Consider the following 20,800-nt stretch of genomic DNA (forward strand, 5'->3'; position numbering starts at 1 on the left):
CCACATATCACCTCATTTTTAGGAAATCGACTGCAAGGTGCCGAGGAAGTTTTATTTCCTTTTTTTAAAGATGACAAATGTACAGATATTAATATATTTTTGGTGCCGATGGCGGCTGTTTTTAAGAGAGGATGGAGCTGGCTTTTCTCCCTCCCCGTGCGGTTCTATTTATCCTGGACATTTCACACCTCCTCTGTGCCTTGGTTCTCCTGAGACGTTTAACCTGAGACTTTCCTCCGGCCCTGCCTGGGGAACGCGCTGCGCTCTGTTCTTCCCCTTGGGCTGGGGTAGCGCACCACACTGGCTCTTCCCTTGCCCCGTGACCCTGCCTCCCTCCCACATCCTTTCAGGGCAAGCCTGGGGGTTCCCGAGAGCCTGCTTGCCTCCTAATAACAGACCTCCTTTTGTGGAATGAGAGTCACCATGGCGAAGGCCGAGTTAGCCCAGCTGCGGCTCGAGGAGGAAGCCCGGCGGAAGCGAGGAGTCTTTGATGCGCCGGGTCCACTGTCTGAGACACTGAGAAGACTATGGGGCCAGGCTGCAAGGCCTGCCTTTTTCCTGGTTGAGCGAAAAACCCTAGGACGGCAGCAAAAAAAAAAAAAAAAAAAAAAAGGAGGGGGGGGGACAGAGAATAATAACCAGACACATCAGAAACCTCTCAGGAGGACAGTATTAGATGGCTATCAAGTTATATTTGTAGCCGATTTTCTGACTGTTTTTCATATGGCTAGGCTGGGTTGTGAGCATGTAAGGACAGAGCCGTCCTGGGGCTGCTTGGCTCCATTTGAGGGTATCAGCCAGGCTCTATCGGCTTGGCTGTGCCTCCTGCTGAAAACAGGAAAGGGGCGTGGGTCAAAAGGGAGAGAGGGGCAGGAGTGGAGCCAACCTGCAGAAGAACGAGAAGGCAGCCTCGAAAGAGGTCCGCGGAACACGGCGGGCTGGGCCGCCCAGCGCAGCCACACCGTAGGCAGCACCAGCGTTGGCTGCCGACGGGAGGCAGGCTGCCCTGACTTCCCTCCGAATGTGTATAGATCCTTTCAGAAGACTGCTTTAGTTTAGAGGGTCTGGGAACTGCTGTATTCTGGAAGTTACATAGTGTGAGATAACATTATCTGGAAGCCCTGTTTCGTCTGTATTTCTGTGTCCCTGTGCTGTTGCAATCTGGGGGAGTCCTAACGCTCTGTGTTGTCTTTTATTTTATAACTTTCCCCCAACTATTAAAATAAAAGAATTCTCGTCTTCTGCATTTCTGCTTTTTTGTCCCCTGGACCTCTTTTTCCACCTGCAGGGAAATTCATCAAAACAATTGTCGCATTCTATTCAAAGATCTACCCTTATATGGTTACCAGTAGGCCTCGAGTCAAGACAGGAATCTGGCCTGGATAGATTAGGTGGCCTGCCCGTGGTCTCGGCAGTCAAGGCCTGCGACCCTTGGGCTGAGACTCTGCTCTCGGCTGTGGCAGCCGGGCTTCCTCTCAGCTCGCCTCACCCGCCTGACTCCCACATCCTGACGTGGGTCTCCGCCAGGCCAGTGCAGTCACTCGGGGTCCCGTTTCGGCTTCTCTTCCCAGTTCCCTGCCAGGACCACAGAAGGAAAACCGTGATCCCAAATGACAGGGCACAAAGGTCACGTCACTTCCGGCTCAGACACCTAGCTATAGGGACGGCCACATTTGCACAGCGCTTGTTCTGTGCGGGGCACGCTTGTGTTTCACGCACACGCGCTCGCTTGATCTTTCGGCCACCGTCTGGAAGGTGCTGTTACCACCACTGGCAGAGAAGGTAGGTAGTGGCCCAAGGTTTCCTGGCCGACGAGTGGGTCTGGGCTGGGAGCGGACAGCCTGGCTCGGGCTGTGCTCGGAAGCACGGTGCACTCTGCTGCGACGGAGACCAGGAGGCAGCACGCGCCTCTAGGCAATCCGAACGAGACCGGGACTTTGAGATTAAGGGGCCCTTCCCGTCACCTACCCGAGATCGCTTGCGGAGACATGATCACTCTGGGGACCTGGTCCCTGAGTCCCAGTTCAGTGTTCTTCCATCCTGTCCCTTCCCTGCTAGATGGACAACGAGGAGGGGGCGGCTGCCAGGCGTGGGCCTTTGACGTGATGTTCCAGGAGGTGGGAAAAGAGCACCCCGGTGCTGTGAAGAGAAAGGAAAACGTGGGTCCGACGCGTAAGGCTCCCTGGGAGAAGCCCAGAGGATCGGAAGGGCCCCTCACCCTCCCTGTGGCTCTTTCAATAGCCAGGCACAGAGGATTTTTATCTCTAGAAACCTCCAAACGTGAAAGGCCAACCAAATCCCATTTCTCCCTGTCCCAAGATGAGCAAGAACCCATTGTTGGGAACCCAGATGAATAATTGTTGTGTCAACTTTAGGAGGAGCTGGGGATAAGCTTCTAGGAAGCCAGGGATGGGGGTGGGGGAATGTTCCTGGGGCCCCCTGCGAGCCTTTACTTTCTCTCCCACTCCTTTGAAGAACTCAAGGGTGGGACACCTCTCAGATGAGCCCTTCCGTAGCAGTATCAGGCCAGGCAGTCCCAGTTCGAGGGCCCATGATGATCTCCAGACTCTGCGAGGAAAAGTAGGGGGCCTCCGCTGACTGGGAAACGGGCCCCGGTCAGGCAGGGAGAAGAGACGAGTGGGAGTCAATATATAACCAGGGACACACGTGTGGCCAGACTACAAATGCCGGGAAACCCCAGAACGAGTCTTTTGCATCTGAAAGAGTAAAGACTTCTTGGACGAAGTGGGGCCCCGGCTGGGCTGGAAAATCGGGGATCTGCATAGGACAAAAGAGGGGGGAAGGTGCTTGGGGGGAGGGAAGAGTGGGGTCTCACCCAGAAGGGAAGAGGTGTGGGCCGCGGGGTGGGCAGAGGGTCTCTCTACTTCCATCGGCAATCTGGATGCTTGCTTTGTCCTCAGCACCACCACAGGCATGTTCTAAACCCTCCCCGGGTGCCAGTAGGAACTGCTGAGAAGGTGCGATTCCGGCAGGAGAGCTGGCCGGGGCCCAGGGAGATGGCCTCGCTGAGGATAGCAGTCGAGTCCTCTGGTCAGAGCTGAAAACAAAGCAGACAAGTGTGGGGTGGGAAAACTTTCTAACAACCGGAAGTGCTAGGAAGGCTTATACCTTTTTATGTGTTTTCCATTTTTTTTTTTTTTTTTTTTTTTTTTTTTTTTACAATAAGCATATCTTACGTTTACAACCAGAAGAAGATAACGTTGTAAACTAGTTTAGGGGTTTTTCGCTGCCACAAAGTTCAACACATCCATGGGGAGACGGGGCTGCCCTCCCCCAAAAAGCGAATGTGATCTTAGACAAGGTCACAAGTGTGGCGTCAACAACCAGAACGGCCTCCCTCCACTTTGGGCCGCTCACCGGTCAGCGGGTCTGAGGCCCAGCCCTGTCTCGTGCTGTCTGCGCGGCCCCGGGCAAATGCCCTCGCCTCTCAGCTTCCTCATCTTTAAAGGGAGGTGGGTTCCTAAGTTCGAGAGTCCCATTCTGGTAGAAAGACGCTGTGTCTCTAGGCCCCCATCTCGATAAAATCTTTGAAAAAACTCACAAACTGCAGTGGAGACGAGGAGGCGAGAAGGGCTGAGGAGTCGCTCGGCGGCCGGCAGAGACCGGCCACACAGCTGCTGGCTTGGGGCAGAGGGAAGGCTTCCCCGGGGTGGTTCCAGCTGGCAGAACCTGGGCCAAGACGTGAGGATTAGGCGGGGGCAGACCCCACTGCAGGGAGGGCAAGACTTCCAAGCCCCGGCACGGCTTAGCCATGAGGCGGCCGCATGGGGTGGGGGGGTGGGGGGGCAGCGGAGGGGAGCCCCAGACACTGTCGCTGGAGGGCCGGGAAGCCATTTGTAAGGAATTCCTAACAGGACTGCCTCGTGGGACTGAAGGCTGGACAACACAACCCTCAGGACTCTACCCATGAAATTCTAAAAGGTGCAGCGGTCATGAGTTCCAAACCTGTTCACCATTCCCAGGAAGGCAGAGCCAGGGTGGAACGCCAGCGAACAGCATGGAACGGGACAGAAAACACTGGGAAGAGACCAGCTGGGGGCGGCTGTCTCCTACTCTGGGATTGAGGTGATGGGGACCCGGACTTGCTGGGGGGAGCAGACCGCTTCTCACTGCCTCTGGCCCTCGCCCATCCCCTAGGGCCACCCAGAACCAGGCCGCTCCCTCGGGACACCTGACTCCATGAGGTCCTGCCCTCCTCGCGTCCAAGACCAACGTGCCCTCCTCCGTTCCTCACGCCCAGCCCCCTTCCCGAGTTGCCACAGTCTGTTTGGACGTTCCATCCCCCATCCCCCAGGGGAGGCTGGCAGATGTGCAGATTCTGGTCTTGGGCAAGGGATTAGATCTTCTAGGTTCTGTTTCCTGAATATAAGAGCTGGGCATCAAGTGACAGATTTCCTCTGTTCTTCCCTTGTTCTCTCTGTGTAAATGGGCTGAGAACTTCTACCCTGATCGACGTTTCAAAGTAGAATAAAATACCAATCAGGTAACTACCGATGTGCTCAGAGGACAGGGCCGGGGAGCCAGCCGCCCTGTGTAACCTGCCTCGATCTCAAACGGGGGCACCGCCAGCCCTTAGACTTCAGCTCTCTCTTCAAGCTTAAGGGGTGGCCACCCCCCACCCTGCAGAGAGGAAACCCCGGGCGGGGCTGCCCGGGGCAGAGAGCAAGTGCCACAGGGTGGACTGCTCTGTGCCAGGCTGCTGGGCCACACTGCCCATCGGCATCAACAGCGGCCATCTCATCCTTGAGAGCAGAGGGACCGCAGCCTTCCGGGTGGGAGACCAAACGAGAGAGGCTCCGAGGGCACCTGGAAAGGCCGGGTGTCACTCACTCACTGCTGACCCCAGAATTCTCGGAGCAGGCGTTCACTTCAGGCACACGCATAAACAGTCCTTGCACAGCAGCCAACCACTGCTTCCATCCAGTGAGCTCTTACTATGCGCCAGGCAGCTTCAAGCTTCGCTTCCCTCTGACGTCATCACTAATCCCCACAATGACGCCAGGAGGTAGCTATTACTGTTCCTATTTTTAGACAAAGAAATTGAGGCTCAAGGAGATTAAATATCTTGCTCAAGGTCACATGGACAGCAAGCGATGAGGCCGGGCTCTAGCCTGAGGTTGGTTGGACTCTCAAGCTGGGGCTCTTTCTTGTCTCTCAAATTCTCCATGTTTATGAAACGGGAGGGTTTTTCCTTCCCATTCTCTACTAATTCTCTGGACCCTGGGCACCCACTCTGTGTCAAGCACTGTGCTGACACATTGGCTTTGCAAAGATGAATAAGGTCACCTTCTGGGCCACGGAGGTGGCCCAGTCCGTGCGGGAGGGGGGGTGGGGGGGGCGGGTAGGGAGGGACAGGCGCACTAGTGGGTGAGCACTGAGGACAGCAGGAAAGGGCTGCCTCGGAGCCCCACCCCTGGAGCACAGATCTCTGAAGCTCCCCAGTGCCCCCCATGTCAATAGGGTTGAGAAAAGGGAAAGGAGGGAGAAACCCGGACAAGGTTGAGCGCCCACCTACCAGCCCCAAGGTCGGCACTGTTTTCTGTCCAGAAGAGGAAAGTGAAGCCTAAAGAGGTCACATACCGTCAAGGTCATCATAGCCACCTGACTCCTGGCCAGATCCCTAGGTTCTCACCGTAGAGCATCACGCTGCCTTCCCAGAAAGTGTGTGGGAAAAGGAAAAAAGAAAAGGTAGTTCTGGAAACTCCTAAGCCCAGCTGCAGAGACCAAGGGGGCCAGGGTGTCAGAGTCTAGCTCCTCCCACAGAAATGCCAGGTGGCATGTCCCTGCTAAAGTCACAGCCACAGCCATCTTCCAAACAGGCCAACCCTGGAGAAAGGGTGGGAGGGGAGACACTTAGGGGAGTGAGAGCAGGTCATGGCGTTCCAAACCCACGGGAGCGCCGAAGTGAACTCCCAACACCCACCCGCAGTGTACCCTGACCTCCTCCCTACAGTCCCAGTTTTCCAAGGTAGTGATCTTGGTGGGGAAGAAACTCATCCCGTCCTCACCACCTAGGCTCGTCAGGCCGGCTCCTGCTCAGCCCCCTCCTGGCCTCCCCCACCTCTGGTGGGGGGTGGGGAGCGTGCTCCAGGTAACAGGCCTGGGCGCCTCCTCCTCCCCACGCGCGCGCACAGGCACAGGGCAGGGCGCAGGGCGCAGGGCGGGCCAGTTGCTGAAGGACACCAGGAGAACTGGTAGGACTTGTGTCCCTTTTGCCAGAGGCACAAACAAACCCGCCAGCGGTAATAACAGGGCAAAGGAACGGACCGCCTGGGACTCAGGAAGAGGACCGCAGGATCTCTGCCGGCGCACCCCTGCCATTAGGACCCTGCTCGGAAGCAAGGGGGGCCCTCCGAGAGTGGGGTTCTCTACACTCCTGCCCTGACAGACTAGTACCGCCTCCCCCACAAGACGCCTGCTCGATCGTTCTCTTCCACTGTTCTCGAGGGGTTCTGAGAGGCGCGTGTCGGAGTTTTCTGAAGCATTATGCAAGAGCCTCTGGGGGTCCACCACCACCCCCAGCCAGAGGCCGGTATAAGGGGGGGAGGCAGTGAGGTTTTGGAAGTCGGGGCAGAAGGGATGGAAGCCATCCTTACCGGGATTGGTGCCTACACGGGGAGGAAAGGTGTTCCCCAAGGAGGCCAGAGTGCTTCTGGGGTGAGCACTGGGGGAGGAGAGCTTTACAAAGTTGGCTTTATTGGGGGGGGGGGGAGGGTGGAATTTGTTAAAGAAAAAGTCGAGGAAAAAAAGCAAAGCATCTATGGTCCATTTGGGAGAGTTGGGTGGGGGGAAACTGGTATGTACCCAAATTCAAAATGGTGCATTAAAATGCAACGTAGGGGCGCCTGGGTGGCTCAGTCGGTTGAGTGTCCAACTTCGGCTCAGGTCATGATCTCACGGTTCATGAGTTCGACCCCCACATTGGGCTCGCTGCTGTCAGCACAGAGCCTGCTTCGGAACTTCTCTCTCCCTCTCTCTCTCTGCCCCCTCCCCTGCTCACTCTCTCTCTCTCAAAATAAACATTAAAAATGTTTTTTTTCAAGTGCAATGTAAATTTTAGCTTTCGCATAGAGAGTTCTTACATACCAATTAAAAAAAAAAAAGAAAATACACACCACTGAAAACTGTTAATAGTATGGATGGGCTATTTGTGAATGAGCTTCAAATGACAAAAATCGTATGAAAAATTCAGCTTCATTCATAATCAAGGAAATGAAAATTAAAATCAGACCTAGAAGTCTATCATAAAACTGGTCATAATAATGAAAACTAGGAACAATCTAGATATTTAATTCTAGACTACCGTTAAAAATTATAATGAAATATTATATATCTAATAAATATGATATCACAAAAATATTTACTAACAGGAAAATGTTTACAATATGTTAAGCTTAAAAAGCAGATTCCAGGGGCGCCTGGGTGGCGCAGTCGGTTAAGCGTCCGACTTCAGCCAGGTCACGATCTCGCGGTCCGTGAGTTCGAGCCCCGCGTCAGGCTCTGGGCCGATGGCTCAGAGCCTGGAGCCTGTTTCCGATTCTGTGTCTCCCTCTCTCTCTGCCCCTCCCCCGTTCATGCTCTGTCTCTCTCTGTCCCAAAAATAAATAAACGTTGAAAAAAAAAACTTAAAAAAAAAAAAAAAAAAAGCAGATTCCAAAACAGTGTTATGGGCAGGCACATTTTATATTCCGGTATACACAAACAAGTCCACGTGCACACCATAAAAATCATGGAAGACTAACCACCATGGCGTTGATAATACTACGTTATTACTCAGTGGTGGAATTCGGATTTTACTGTCTTGTTTGTTTATCTACACTTCGTATTTTTCCTACAATGATCCCACATTCGTTTTGTAATGAGAAGAAACCCTTACGGTGACTTTGATTAAGAGTTTTTGGAAAAGGAAATGTAAGAACCATCTGCTTCATGTATATACTCTTCTCCAAGAAGTAGAGATTCTCCTCCCACTTGGTGATCACGGAAGTAGGGGTTGCATAAGAATGGGTGGGAGGAAGGCTGATGTCGGAGGTCACCCAGGGTGCAGAGCTGGGGTCAGGAAAGAGATCCAAGAATCACAACCCTGACGTTACTCTGGAATCGCTACGGGGCCCACGACCTTGTATGGGAAGCCCAGGGGATTTGGGGCGCGTGGGTGGCTCAGTCGGTCAAGCATCCGACTTCAGCTCAGGTCGTTATCTCATGGTCGGAGCTCGAGCCCCACGTCAGGCTCTGTGCTGACGGCGCAGAGCCTGGAGGCTGCTTCGGATTCTGTGTCTCCTCTCTCTGCCCCTCTCCTGCTTGTGCTCTGTCTCTCTCTCAAAAATAAACAAACATTAGGAAGAAAAAAAAAGAAAGAAAGAAAGCGCAGAGGATTTGCAGTCAGAGGATGTGAGTGACTCTTATGTCTGCGAGTTGGCACCGAGGAAGATGCATTATCTTTCTGAAACTCAGGAAGTAACAGTAACACAGGATTCTTGTGAGGATTAAATAAGATAATTATTTGCTTTGTGAGGTGTAAATCCCTAAACAAATGTTGGATGTTGTGGTGAATAACATTAATCTCTGGTTCATCTTGAGCAGGAAGGCTGGCCAACTGCTACCGTCAAGTTTGCGCTGGCTGTTGAGAATGCTGGAAATGCCGGAGGGGAAAGATGATGTTGCCACGGGGTTCGGTTAGATTTCCTGGGCCATGGTAAGAGAACATAAAAAGAAACAGAAAATAAACTTACTCTGAGCTCAGAGGGAGGTGTTTGGAGACCTCCTGACTACTGTTTAAGGAAAGAATACGCAGCCTGTGATGAGAAACCCCGGGTCGGTCACGTGCTGGGCCCTGGGAGAAAACGGCACAAAGCGCAGAGGTCTGTGACTCCCTTCACCTGTGCCTGTTTACTGATGTTCCGGCAAGATGCTTGGGGGCTGAGTTGGGTGGACCGAGGATGCCATAGCTCGTCATCTAAGGAGACTGGGAGAGGCTGGGTGGCGGTTCCGGTTAGGTGGGTCCCCACCCTGCACGAGACAGGGAAGTCATGGCTTCTGTGTGGGGGCGGTTGGCGCGCTCGTGAATCATAAACCCCTCTCGTTCATAACTGGTTAGCTGGTTCTTGCAGCGCCGCTCACGGTTTCTACGCAGTATGGTGCTAAACGTACACCCTCGAAGAGCACCACTTTCTTGGTCCCACTGGACGAAAGGGATTTGCTGGTCAGACGACAAGCTTTCCGAGTACCGACCACATCTGGAGACTCAGTCTTGGCTGCTCCGCTCCAAGGCCTTCAAATGAGGGGCGTAATCTCCGCTCTCTTTTTCTTCCTTTTTTGCTCCTTCTAGGACGCCCCTCCTGCCTTTCCTTCTGTTTACCTCCTTTCCTTCTTCAGAGTTGGTTTCATTGATCTTCCTCTCCTTGTTCCTCAGTTTCCCTCTCCTTCTCCTCACGGCCACCTTCTGCAGTTCTGGATCCAGCCAGCATCTCCCCCTGTGCCCTTCATGTCAGAGGCACCTGCCACTTGGAGCCACCCGATGCCAGGGTGTCCTGAGCTAAAGCCCACCGGTCTGCAGTGAGAGGCGGCCCCTTCTGCCGGGGTCGCTGAGGCTTCCTTACTCCTCGATGCACCTCGTCCCCTCCTAAATTACCCAACAAGACTTTTCAAATCTTTTTGTTTTTTTCTTAAATTTTTTTTTTCAACGTTTATTTATTTTTGGGACAGAGAGAGACAGAGCATGAACGGGGGAGGGGCAGAGAGAGAGGGAGACACAGAATCGGAAACAGGCTCCAGGCTCCGAGCCATCAGCCCAGAGCCCGACGCGGGGCTCGAACTCACGGACCGCGAGATCGTGACCTGGCTGAAGTCGGACGCTTAACCGACTGCACCACCCAGGCGCCCCTCAAATCTTTTTGTAATGAAGTTTTTTCCTAATCCTCCTGCCAACCTGGCTCCCTGCCCCCACCCCAGGCCCCTCTCTCTTCTGCGGGGGCCTCTGATCCATCTACACCTCGCTGAAGCTGACACGTCCTAGACTGGAAACACGTTCCAGGTGTGGCTTCGCCTCCTTGTTGGTGATGGGCAGAGGTGGGGACAGCCTTGTGCTCGTGTTGGCTGTCCCCTCTCCCCCACTCTAGGCTCTTCAGGGCTCTTCTGTTTATCCCCGCTATCCAGCTGAGAGACAAGGGGGGGGGAGGGTTTTTTTCGGTCTCTTATTCCTTAGAGCCTCACCCCACTATATTTTTTCTAATCTAAATCTCATTTCGAAATCTCCTAGCCAAAGGGTTTCCCAATGCCTCCTGGTTTTGAATCAACCTGTTGTTTACGGCACATCCAGATCAGAAATAGAGATGTCACGGGGGAAGGGAGGGGGAAGGGGGAGGGGCGGGGGAGGACTAGATCTGATCCTACACCCTGAAGACACTCATGTGCCTGAGACAGTCATTGGATTGGTGGCACCTGGACAAACAGATCTATTCCCTCCTTATCTCCCGTGAAGGAAGAAGTCTCAGCCAAGTTGAGGACAAGCACTGGCCAGAAGGCAAATACCAACTTGGCCATATTCCTCCCCCGGGGAGACGTCTGAGGAAGAGCTGTCAGAGTAGGTCCAGCGGCACTGGGGGAGAGCCCCTCTCAGCAGCCCACAGAATTCTCTGCCCCCCAAGGTGCCCAGTCCCTCTCAGGGGCCATTTCATAAGAATATGCATCTTAGTCCCCGACCCATGACTTAACAAGGTGGAGTTCTGGCCACAGGGACCCTGAGTCAGGAGCAGCCTCTGGGGCAAACACAGAGAAGTGGGTCAGTGGTTGTTTTGTTGTTGTTGTTGTTTTTAAACAAGCGAAGCAGGTTATTCCCTGTATGCAAAGGTTGGCCCTGGTAACCTGACAGCTCTCCGTCACCAGCAAGGAGGGGTCACCTGTGGTCCTATCCACGGGCCACGCTTATTCTCCAGAAGAGGCTGAAGGACCAGTTTGGGGCTGAAATGGCAACCCGGACCTCTGTGTTGTGCTCTAGCCAAGACATTTCACCGTGATTTTTATTTTAAAAATCTATTCGAAGCCCCCATTCTGTATCTAATTCCCAGAGAGCCAATCCCTTCATCTAAACGAGCGGAGTGGAATATGGACCTTAAGTCAGCCTCTAGAGGCTCTTGTGACCCTCTCCTTGAGGGGAGTGCCGTGGACAGCAACTAGGCCTTCCCGCTCCTATAATTTGAGGAGAGAAAACCACACTGGCTGCCACAGCAAAGCTCCCACTCTTGGCACTTGGTGTCACTGTCGCTTCGCCTTGCCTCCGCTCAGAGCCTTCCAGTGACTGGTAGAATCACCACAGAGGAGCAGAATCCCCTCTCCCTCCTCTCCCACCCCCCATGTACACGCATGCACACACACACACACGCACACACGCACACACGCACAGATGCCTGGGCAGGAGCCCAGCTCTCCTGAGGAAGGGCAAGTGTCCAGGCAGAAGGATGACAGGAGTGCCACATGGTGAATGGAACGAGGAAGGGCCCCGTCTTCCCTGAGCAAGGCTTGGGTGGAACCCAGGCTCCTGGAAATGTTGGGTGTTGACTTCGCCAGTGTTTTTGTAAAGCTCAGAATTGTTCAGAAGACCATCTAATAGCATAAACGTGCACGTGCAAACACTAAGAGTCACTTGACATCGAGGGGCACATTTTGGTGATGGAAACACAGAAATGACCCACTTATAGCTGCAAGGCTGGCTGTCTCTGTCCTTTCCAAGACCTTGGCTACCAAGCCTTCGTCCATCCCCGGTGCAGGATTTGACACATTTTTTATGGCAACCAAATGAATGCCATATTCCCTTGTAGTTAGCTTAGTTAATTAGCATAATTAAACGTCTCCTCTTGCTGTGTTCCAGGGCCACTGGTCTCAATCCCTTTTAGCCTCTGCTGTTTCTCTTTCCTCATTCAACCACTGCCAGGCTCCTCTCAACAAGGATTTAATGAGCTCCCGCTGGACTCGGGGCCCACTCCGGAGTCTCCTTCTGCAAACCTCCAACCCCCAACGTGCCTTGTCTCTAGAAGATTCTTTCGTCCTTGAGGCTCTCCTGTGGGTGAATAACTCTTAGGAGTATAGTGGCTCCCCCTCCTCTGGGGCACACGGACCTAAGAAATCGAACTCCTTTACCACCCATGAGGGAAGGTGGTTCAGGGTAAAGGGGAGGCCTGAGAGTCCCTAAATAGCACAGGTTTAGCGAAAAGCCACTACCCAACGAGGAGTCTGGAAGGGGCCGCCTGCCCGAGCCACGTCCGCGCTTCGACCACACGATCTACAGCAGGTCACGGCATTGACAGCCTAAGAAGTTCAACGACATCTAGGTGACGGGGCTTGCAGCTACTGTGATATTCCCTGAGCCCTGGTCACCCGGCTGTCCTGAGCAAGAACTCTCGGGAAGGGGGGGGGCAGGCTTCACTGTGCCCTGCCAGCTGAGTTCAGACATCTCGACACACAAAGGAGCGGGGCTTGCCATCTCCCTGCGGCCTCGTCTTTGAAAACAGCTGGTGAGAGTACCTCCTAGGTTCCTACGTTCCACCTTGTTCCCCTTTGAGTCTACCTTCGAATGGTTCCTGGAACATTCCGGGGCTGGAACTAACTATCTAGTCTGGTAAGTCGTGCTGGAGGTGACCGAAGGCCCCCATGATGAGGAGTCACAAGTGGCTGAACTGCCATTTATCCTATTTCTGGAGATAAGAGTGTTGAGGCTAAGGTCAGGAGCGAGCGGCTCCAACCCAGAGTACCATGTGGCACTGTGTCCATAGCCCCAGCTGCTTCCTCTCGGGCAGCATCCCCAGGGAAGCAGATGCCAGAAGCCCTGGACTGTGGGGTATGTGAAGTGAGTCAGCCTGTACTCCTCTTGAAGTAATTCAGCATACTTTATGAGCTTTATCCCATTGATCTTACTAACGTCCAAGGAAGGAAAGAAACAAGGAAAAGGGCAGAAGCCGTCTCATTTCATCAAAACAAAGTGAACGTGGAGGAGGAGCCTTTAGGTGAATGACCCGATATTCACCCAAAAATACAATGAAGGGGGCACCTGGGTGGCTCAGTCAGTGAAGCGTCCAACTTCAGCTCAGGTCACGATCTCACAGGTCATGAGTTCGAGCTCCGCGTCGGGCTCTGTGCTGACAGCTCGGAGCCTGGAGCCTGGAGCCTGCTTTGGATTCTGTCTCCCTCTCTCTCTGCCCCTCCCTTGCTCATGCTCTGTCTCCCTCTCTGTCTCTCAAAAATAAATAAACATTTAAAAAAGTTTAAAGACAATGAAGAAGCACATAGAAACCTAAAAACACAGACCCTGGCCCTGCGGCCACAGCAAATCAGACAGGTGATCGTGTGCGTGTGTGTGTGTGTGTGTTTGTGTGTGGTTCGGGTCCTCTACTCTGGTGGCCTCTGGTAATCTGACAGATCAGACTGATTTCAAAAGATGGCAGAATTTGATCCCTAGGTGCTAAAAAGGGAACCAAGGGACAAACATCCCCCCCCACCACCACCCTGCCTGCCTCAAACTTTGTAAATGACAGAGACGCTCACCAGAGTCATTAGCAGAAAAAACTGTCAGCTAAGTGGTTTGAGAAGGTGTGGCTGGAAGCATTCTATGTGTTTTCTCTAAAGCCGATGTGTAGACAGTCAAAAATACGAGTTTAACGAGCTTATTAATTTGGAGTGACTCTTCAGATCTTATAGTGAGGTCTGGGGTTCACCGACTTCACCTTTGACATCAAAGAGGTAGCTACAGGGTGTTTGTCCCTGAACATTTCCTCCCGAGTCGGCTCCGGGGACGCCTGCCTCAGTTTACCTTTCTGCCCAAACAGGCAACCGACCCAAACAATTCAGTCCCCAGTGTTTCAGAGGGAGATAACGTCTGGTGCTTAAAGATGCTTTATGGCCTTTCTTATCTCCTGCTGTCCCTCCTTGTTCTGCCCCCAGCCACCTGAAATACCTCGTGAAATTAATAGATACTTCCATGGTGTGGGGCAGCAAGGTCATCTCAGTTTAGCACACTACACGGTGCTGATATCCCTCAGGAACTTAGATGTGTCTCGCGAGAGCTGGAACTCATCCCAGTTAACTCCTCCAAATTCGTAAGGTTCTCTGAGGCTCCAATTCAAAGCATTTTAATTCCAGTAATACTGCTTGCTAGAGTGCTTTCTAGCCCTTTCGATCTACAGTATTTCTAAACATTAATTTAATTGAACTTAAAAGACATTGTGCCTAATGTGCCACGACGTGGCGAACAAATCATAAAAACCGTGTCTTGCTGACAGGGTAAGTCTAACTCGGGGAAGAACCCTCTCAGCACTGTGGTCCCACAGCGGACTACAAATCCCAAACGGCCGCAGGTGCTCCCTCGAGGCACACGTGAGTGACGTCACTCGCCAGGGGCTTGGCTGCCCTGGCTGGATCTAAGATGCTCTCCCTCTCCATTCAGTTTGTTCTTTAGAACTAATATTTGGGATGCCACTTCAATATTTTATTCTACTTCTGATCCATGCCAGCCTGGAGACTAAGATCAAATAAGCCTGAAGCTGAATCCTTTGTCACCATTTTTTCCAGAGCCCCAGGACAGCATTGTGACTATCCAGGGCTACTACTTGTGACCTTGCTGTCCCACACCATGGAAGTATCTATTAATTAAACAGACAGCCAACCTTATAACTAGGTCAACCACATATATTCCAACTTAAGCCCTTGACTCCATTCCTTTCTTTTTTTTTTTTAATGTTTATTTATTTTGAGAGACACAGAGAGAGAGAAAGAAAGAGAGAGAGAGAGAGAGAGAGCGTGCCAGAGAAGGGAAGGGGCAGAGACAGAGGGAGAGAGAGAATCCCAAGCAGACTCCGTGCTGTCAGTGCCAGCGTGGGGCTCGATCTCATGAACGATGAGATCATGACCTGAGCCAGAATCAGGGGTCAGATGCTTAACCAACTAGCCACCCAGGCACCCCTCCATTCCTTTCTCTGAAAGATTATTTAGGGGAAATTTCTCACTGACCAATAACATATCTCATGACTTCTGACATCTACCGCAATACACTGAGCCTTCTCTGTGAGAGTTTTCGTTTTTCAGACCCTCATTCTCATGGATTTTCCTGTGATTCTGACGCTATAATCAAGACAAAAGGAAAGTCCCCATCCCGTGTGTGCTGGCTGAAGGAGTACAAACCTTAAGATAAGGGAATCTTGGGGGTGCTTGGGTGGCTCAGTTGGTTAACTGCCTGACTTCAGCTCAGGTCAGGATCTCACGGTTCATGAGTTCGAGCGCCACGTCAGGCTCTCTGCTATCAGCACAGAGCCTGCTTCAGATCCTCTGTCCCCTCTCTCTCTCTGCCCCTCCCTCACTTGCGCTCTCTCTCTCAAAAATAAATAATAACTGGGGTGCCTGGGTGGCTCAGTCGGTTGGGTGTCTGACTTCAGCTCAGGTCATGGTCTCATGGTCCGTGAGTTTGAGCCCCGCGTCGGGCTCTGTGCTGACGGCTCAGAGCCTGGAGCCTGCTTCGGATTCTGTATCTTCCTCTCTCTCTGCCCCTCCCCTGCTCAAGCTCTGTCTCTGTCTCTCTCTCAAAAAATAATAAACATTTAAAAAATAATAATAAATAAATAATAAAAAGATAAGAGAATCTTAGAAAAATCATCATAACATTCTAGGAATTCATGGTGCAAAAGTTCCTGATTCTACCCTCCTACCCCCAAACCAGTGGGAGACACAGACCCATCCTTCCCTGGGCTGACTTATTTCCTCCAGTTATTTTTTTTTTTTTAACATTTATTTATTTTTGAGACAGAGACAGAGCATGAACGGGGGAGGGGCAGAGAGAGAGGGAGACACAGAATCCGAAGCAGGCTCCAGGCTCTGAGCCATCAGCCCAGAGCCTGACGCGGGGCTCGAACCCACGGACCGCGAGATCGTGACCTGATTTGAAGTCGGACGCTCAACCGACTGAGCCACCCAGGCGCCCCTATTTCCTCCAGTTAAGCATCTTCCTCTGAGCTCTCTTCCAACTGAATCAGTGCCCAACCGGTTACCTCCCAGGGCTCCTCCAGGGCATCACCAAGTAGAAGTCCTTCCTAGGGGGTGATGGCACCATTCGGGAAGCCTAGCACCTCCCTGAGAGTGCCACCCTAGCCCCTCTGCCTTTGGTAGGTGCGTGGGGGAGGATTCAGGAAAGAGGGGTGCCTTGGGGTGTAGCAGCCCAGGTCCAAATGAGTAACCGAGCCCAGGGGGCAGGGAGAAGGCCCAAGCAGGGAAGGAGCTTCGTGAGACTTGGCTGCACAGGTCTGAGCTGGAGGCCGTGCTAGAAACTGAATGACAAAACAAAAACTCCTTCTCAGTAGTGATCAAACTCCCAGATTAGCTCAGCTTTATTTCTTTTCCTTTTTTTTTTTTTTTTTCCAATTCATCTCTGTATGAATTTTTTCCTCTGGGCACATGAAACTTGCACTTTTCCTCATCTTCTTCAGGACTCACGCAGAGGCAAGAGAAGTGGGAAGCACCTGGCTCCGATTCTGTGCTGGATCAGATCGCAAGATCTTTCTCCTTACAAGCGTCAAATCTAACCAATAAATGTGTTGGTCGGATATTCACTGAGTGTTCTGAACCAGGGGCCCCAGCAGTGAGGAGTTATGAAAGCCACAGCCTCTGCCTTCAGGAGCTGCTATGGGACCAATCAGGCCAGCACGGCCGTTCCTGGCTTTCCGCTCCTGCCCTTGAAAGAGTCTGTGCAAGGTCAGATTTTTCTAAACGGAAGCCTCAGCCCTTACTGGCTCACTGGGCAATCAGACACTTTTTCGTTTAAGACTCATCTCCCACTGGTAACAGCTTTTGAAAGTTAGCCTCCAGTGTGTCTGTCCTCCCTCCTACTCAAATGCTCTAGAAGAGCTTCATATTTAAATAAATCCGAGTGTGAATCTCTGGTGAAGTGAAAAAACTCTTTCTGTAAAACGAGGAAGTCTTCCCAAATTTGTTTGCCTTAGCTCAAAATGGCAGAAAGAATTTTTTCTAGAACTGGTCTCCATTGCATATTCTATATTCTTTTCATCTTTGTGGGTTTGTTTTGGTTTTTTTTTTTTTTGAATTTCCAGAGAAGAGGTTTGCCACCTAAACTGCAAAAGGGTTGATTGCCAATTTCTGTCTTTCTGCCTCAAAATCTTTAATGTCCTACAGATACAAGTCATTATTACCAAAGGACCTGCATCATAGGTGAAAGAGGAATTGGAATTACCCTCACCGGTGCCCTGGGGATCCCAGCTCTGCTTCACTGCCTGGGTAAGGTCATTGCTAAGGAGATAACGCCTGTCACGGCTCACAGGCCTCTCTGGTGACCACATTTCAGAACCAAGAATTGGTGGCCATCTGATGCATGACCTGGCGAACGGCCAGTGTATCTTCGGTCTCAGAAACGGAGATTGTCCCAGAAAACCGAACGCCACAAGGCTGCCCACAGGACAGCTCTCAAAAGCCGTTTTCTGCTGCATTCGTTCCAGGGCCTGCTCAGGGGCCTCTAAATTCTTTGGTCCCTGGGTGCTCTCCCAAGCCCACTGTCAAGACACCCGGTGTTTACAGCCTTGATTAGAGCAGACATTCAAACAGTCCTTCAAACTGCCCTATCCACAGTTTTCATTTCCCCCTTTTCAAATCAGTCTCCCCTTTTAAAAAGAAATATATCAGGGGCACCTGGGTGGCTCAGCCGATTAAGCATCTGACTTCGGCTCAGGTCATGATCTCATGGTTCGTGAGTTCAAGCCCCGTGTCAGGCTCTGTGCTGACAGCTCAGAGGCTGGAGCCTGCTTCAGATTCCGTGTCTCCCTCTCTCTCTGCCCCACCCCCACTTGCGCTCTGTCTCTCAAAAATGAATAAATGTTTAAAAAATTAAAAAAAAAAAAAAGACATATCAGCAGTAAATGAACATAACTCTGTCTACTGGTTCCAGGAAGGAGGTGTTATTGTTCTGTAACAAACTGGCTCTTTCCAGATTAAAAAGTAATTACTCTAAAAGAAGCTCTTATGGTTAAAATTAAACCACAGCCCCAAAGCTACTAGAAACTGGACTTTGGACAAATGCCAAAGAGGACAGTCGCGGGCATCTTCCCGAGAAGAAAGGGAAGAGACCCACTAGAAGGAAGAGATCTCCAACAAGTGGTCACATTCGAAAATGAAGTAAAATGTTGGAACGGGTTCAACCACCCTACTTCAGTTAGGAGGCACTTTTTAACAACATTAGGAAAGCGAAACTAGCTGTGGGTGGGGTGGAAACGCTGCCAGGTCACCTTGCCTAAAGAAATCCGATGATTGCGCCTACATGACGGACGTGCAGCGTGGGCACTGCCGTGGCTCTGCTGGACCACGTGGCTACGAGGACCACGCCAGCAGTTTTTGTGGCTCCCCACCCAGGGGGCCGTACCTACGTTTTGGTGTTCCCTGGCTCGTCACTCAAGGTAACTTGGGTTACTAGCCCTGATTTGTTATTCCATAGCGTGATTAAGAAACAATCATCTAGGAAAACACAGACGCACACATGAGCATGCAAGAAAAGGCCTGGGGGAGCTGAGAGCTTGCTGGGTCATGAGTCTGGGGGCGGGGGCGCTGGAGGGCAGGACCCAGGAGCTCTGGTGAGGTGACTCCAAGGCCAGCCTAGCAGTGCCCTCTCCTGGAAGGCTGGGAGCACACCAAGTGGGCTGGCTGGATCCTGACCAACAGAGCAGGTCTTAAACCCAGTCAGGTGCAGCACTGACCCCTATTGGACAAAATGCTTTTCAGCTCTACCAGACGGAGGGCTAAAGTGAAATAAAATCCCCACCACGAGAGACGACCTTCTATGCCTCAATTTCCACGTCTACAACATGGGAGCAATGGTAACACTATCTGTCGCCGAGTATCTCAACAGACTGATAGCAGGAGGAAATGAATGAGACGTCACCGCTCTGACCTCAGCCCCTGCCTTCCCACTCTGTGCTAACACAATCCAGGTCACTTCCCGGAGGTGATCTTTCTTTCCAGTGTCTCTGAACTAAGAACAATATGGTCATGCTAGCCTCAGCTTTAGTAGCTAGTAGCTACTAAACTTCTCACTTCTAGTAGCTTTTATAACTCCACAAATGTTTTCAACACAATTTTCAAAGCACTTTTTTCTTATAAGCATTTATCCAATTTAAATCAATTTCCTGGTAATTACATGTTCAGAGCCTAAATCCCCACTAGATTACGAGTCCCCTAAGTGAAGGTCTGTGTGTCCTTTGTCCCCGCTATATCCTTAGTACCGACCTAGCCTGGTGCCCGTTGCATAGTAGCTGCTCGACAAATAGCTGTTGAATAAACACACGGAGGAGTCATAGGAACTGGGGAAGGCCAGCCAGAACCGGAATGGACAAAGTCAGATATGGGGGGAAAGGCTTTTTTCAAGAGGGGCTGCATAAAGGAATCTGAAAATCTTAAGAGCAGGATGATGAAAAAGTCTGAAAGTAGACAGAGATGGTGGGTGCACACGCGGAACGAATGGACTAAATGCCACTGGAGTTCATGCTTTATAAGGGATAATTACATGTTAGATGAATTTCACCACGATAATACAAAACATGAAAGGGCAGAACTGTAATATAATAATTACAATCCTGGTGATTTAGAGACTCTACAAAAGCCGGGTAAAGTCAACACAAAGAGAGTAACTTTTTACACAGTGCCTGACGGTTGACATAGATATTTCCGTAAATGATTTTGTCTGTTCCTCCCAACAAGCCCATGGACTCGCGGACGAGGAAACGGCGGGGGCAGGAGTTCAGCTGGTGACTTCTGATTTCTCAAAAAGGCCAGGCCACTTGCCACTGGGGAGTCCTCCCCGCACCCCCACCCCCCTCGCCCGGGGAAGGACTTCCTCCAAACAGCTGCTTCTCCCTCCCCTCCTTCTGGGCCCTGCTTCAGAAGTCACCTCATCAGAAAGGCCTTCCTACATACTGTGTCTAAAAGCGCAGGCCCCTCACTGCTGCCTCAGGTCATTCTCTCTCCCTTACCCTGCTTGGTTTTTCTCCAAAATTCTTAGCTCAGGTGACGTATTGACAGTTTTTTTTTTTCTGTCACCTTCTGTGACAGCGCAAGTTCCAAGTGACAAATGTGTCAGTTCTGTCCTCTGTTCTAATCCTGACATCCCGCACAGCGCCTGACAAGTAATGGGTGTTTAGCAAATATTTGGTAAATGAAGGAAGAAATAGAATTTTACCACGCGCCTGGCTGATCTTCTGGGGCGCCTAGGCTTTTTAGGCCTCACCACAGAAATGAAATTATAATGTGGCTGAGATAAAACACCAGTTGGTCGAGCCCTGTGACAAGCGCCACCTTGCTCACGAGCGAGTCCCCGCATGCTCCTCTTGTCCCCAGGAGCAGGGCACCCGTCTGTTGTGTCCCTGGCTGTCAGCATGGTGCTGAGTACCTGGTACCGACATGATATCAATAAGGAACAACGGATTCCGAGTGATGCGGATAAGAATGGAAGAATTGGTCAACCGGAAGAATTGGCCGCAACACACGCCCGGGTCCCACCCTGGGTGTGCACCTCAGGCGTAGGGAGTCTCTGAGGAGGAAGGAGAGGAGGAAGAAGAATGTTCTAGGCAGGGGTCAGAGTCCAAGGCACAGCAGTGTGACCTCAGGAGCCGGTGTAATCTGTGTAGGAACGGCTCCAGAGACCGGATTGATCTGCACCGCGAACCTGCGCACTCACGTCTAGCTCCCGGGGGAAAGCTTGCGGGCTGGCCTCTCGAGAGTGGGGGTGGTGTGGTCTAACAGAACA

At 51.7% G+C, this 20,800-nt stretch overlaps 1 protein-coding gene across 2 annotated transcripts in view; it reads right to left on the minus strand.

The window, feature by feature from the left end:
• Positions 1-33: 33 nt before the first annotated feature.
• Positions 34-20,800, minus strand: part of LOC123602304 — a 33,344-nt gene continuing 12,577 nt past the window's right edge. For both annotated transcript variants that reach the window (XM_045486787.1, XM_045486788.1), the window contains exons 4-7: positions 2,837-3,058; positions 2,454-2,568; positions 1,969-2,139; positions 34-576 (exon numbers count right to left, since the gene is read on the minus strand). The gene's annotated coding sequence lies outside the window, so the exon portion shown is untranslated. The remainder of the gene's footprint in view (positions 577-1,968; positions 2,140-2,453; positions 2,569-2,836; positions 3,059-20,800) is intronic.

The sequence above is a fragment of the Leopardus geoffroyi genome, chromosome D1 (assembly GCF_018350155.1).
Source record: "Leopardus geoffroyi isolate Oge1 chromosome D1, O.geoffroyi_Oge1_pat1.0, whole genome shotgun sequence".
Classification (NCBI taxonomy): Eukaryota; Metazoa; Chordata; class Mammalia; order Carnivora; family Felidae; genus Leopardus; species Leopardus geoffroyi.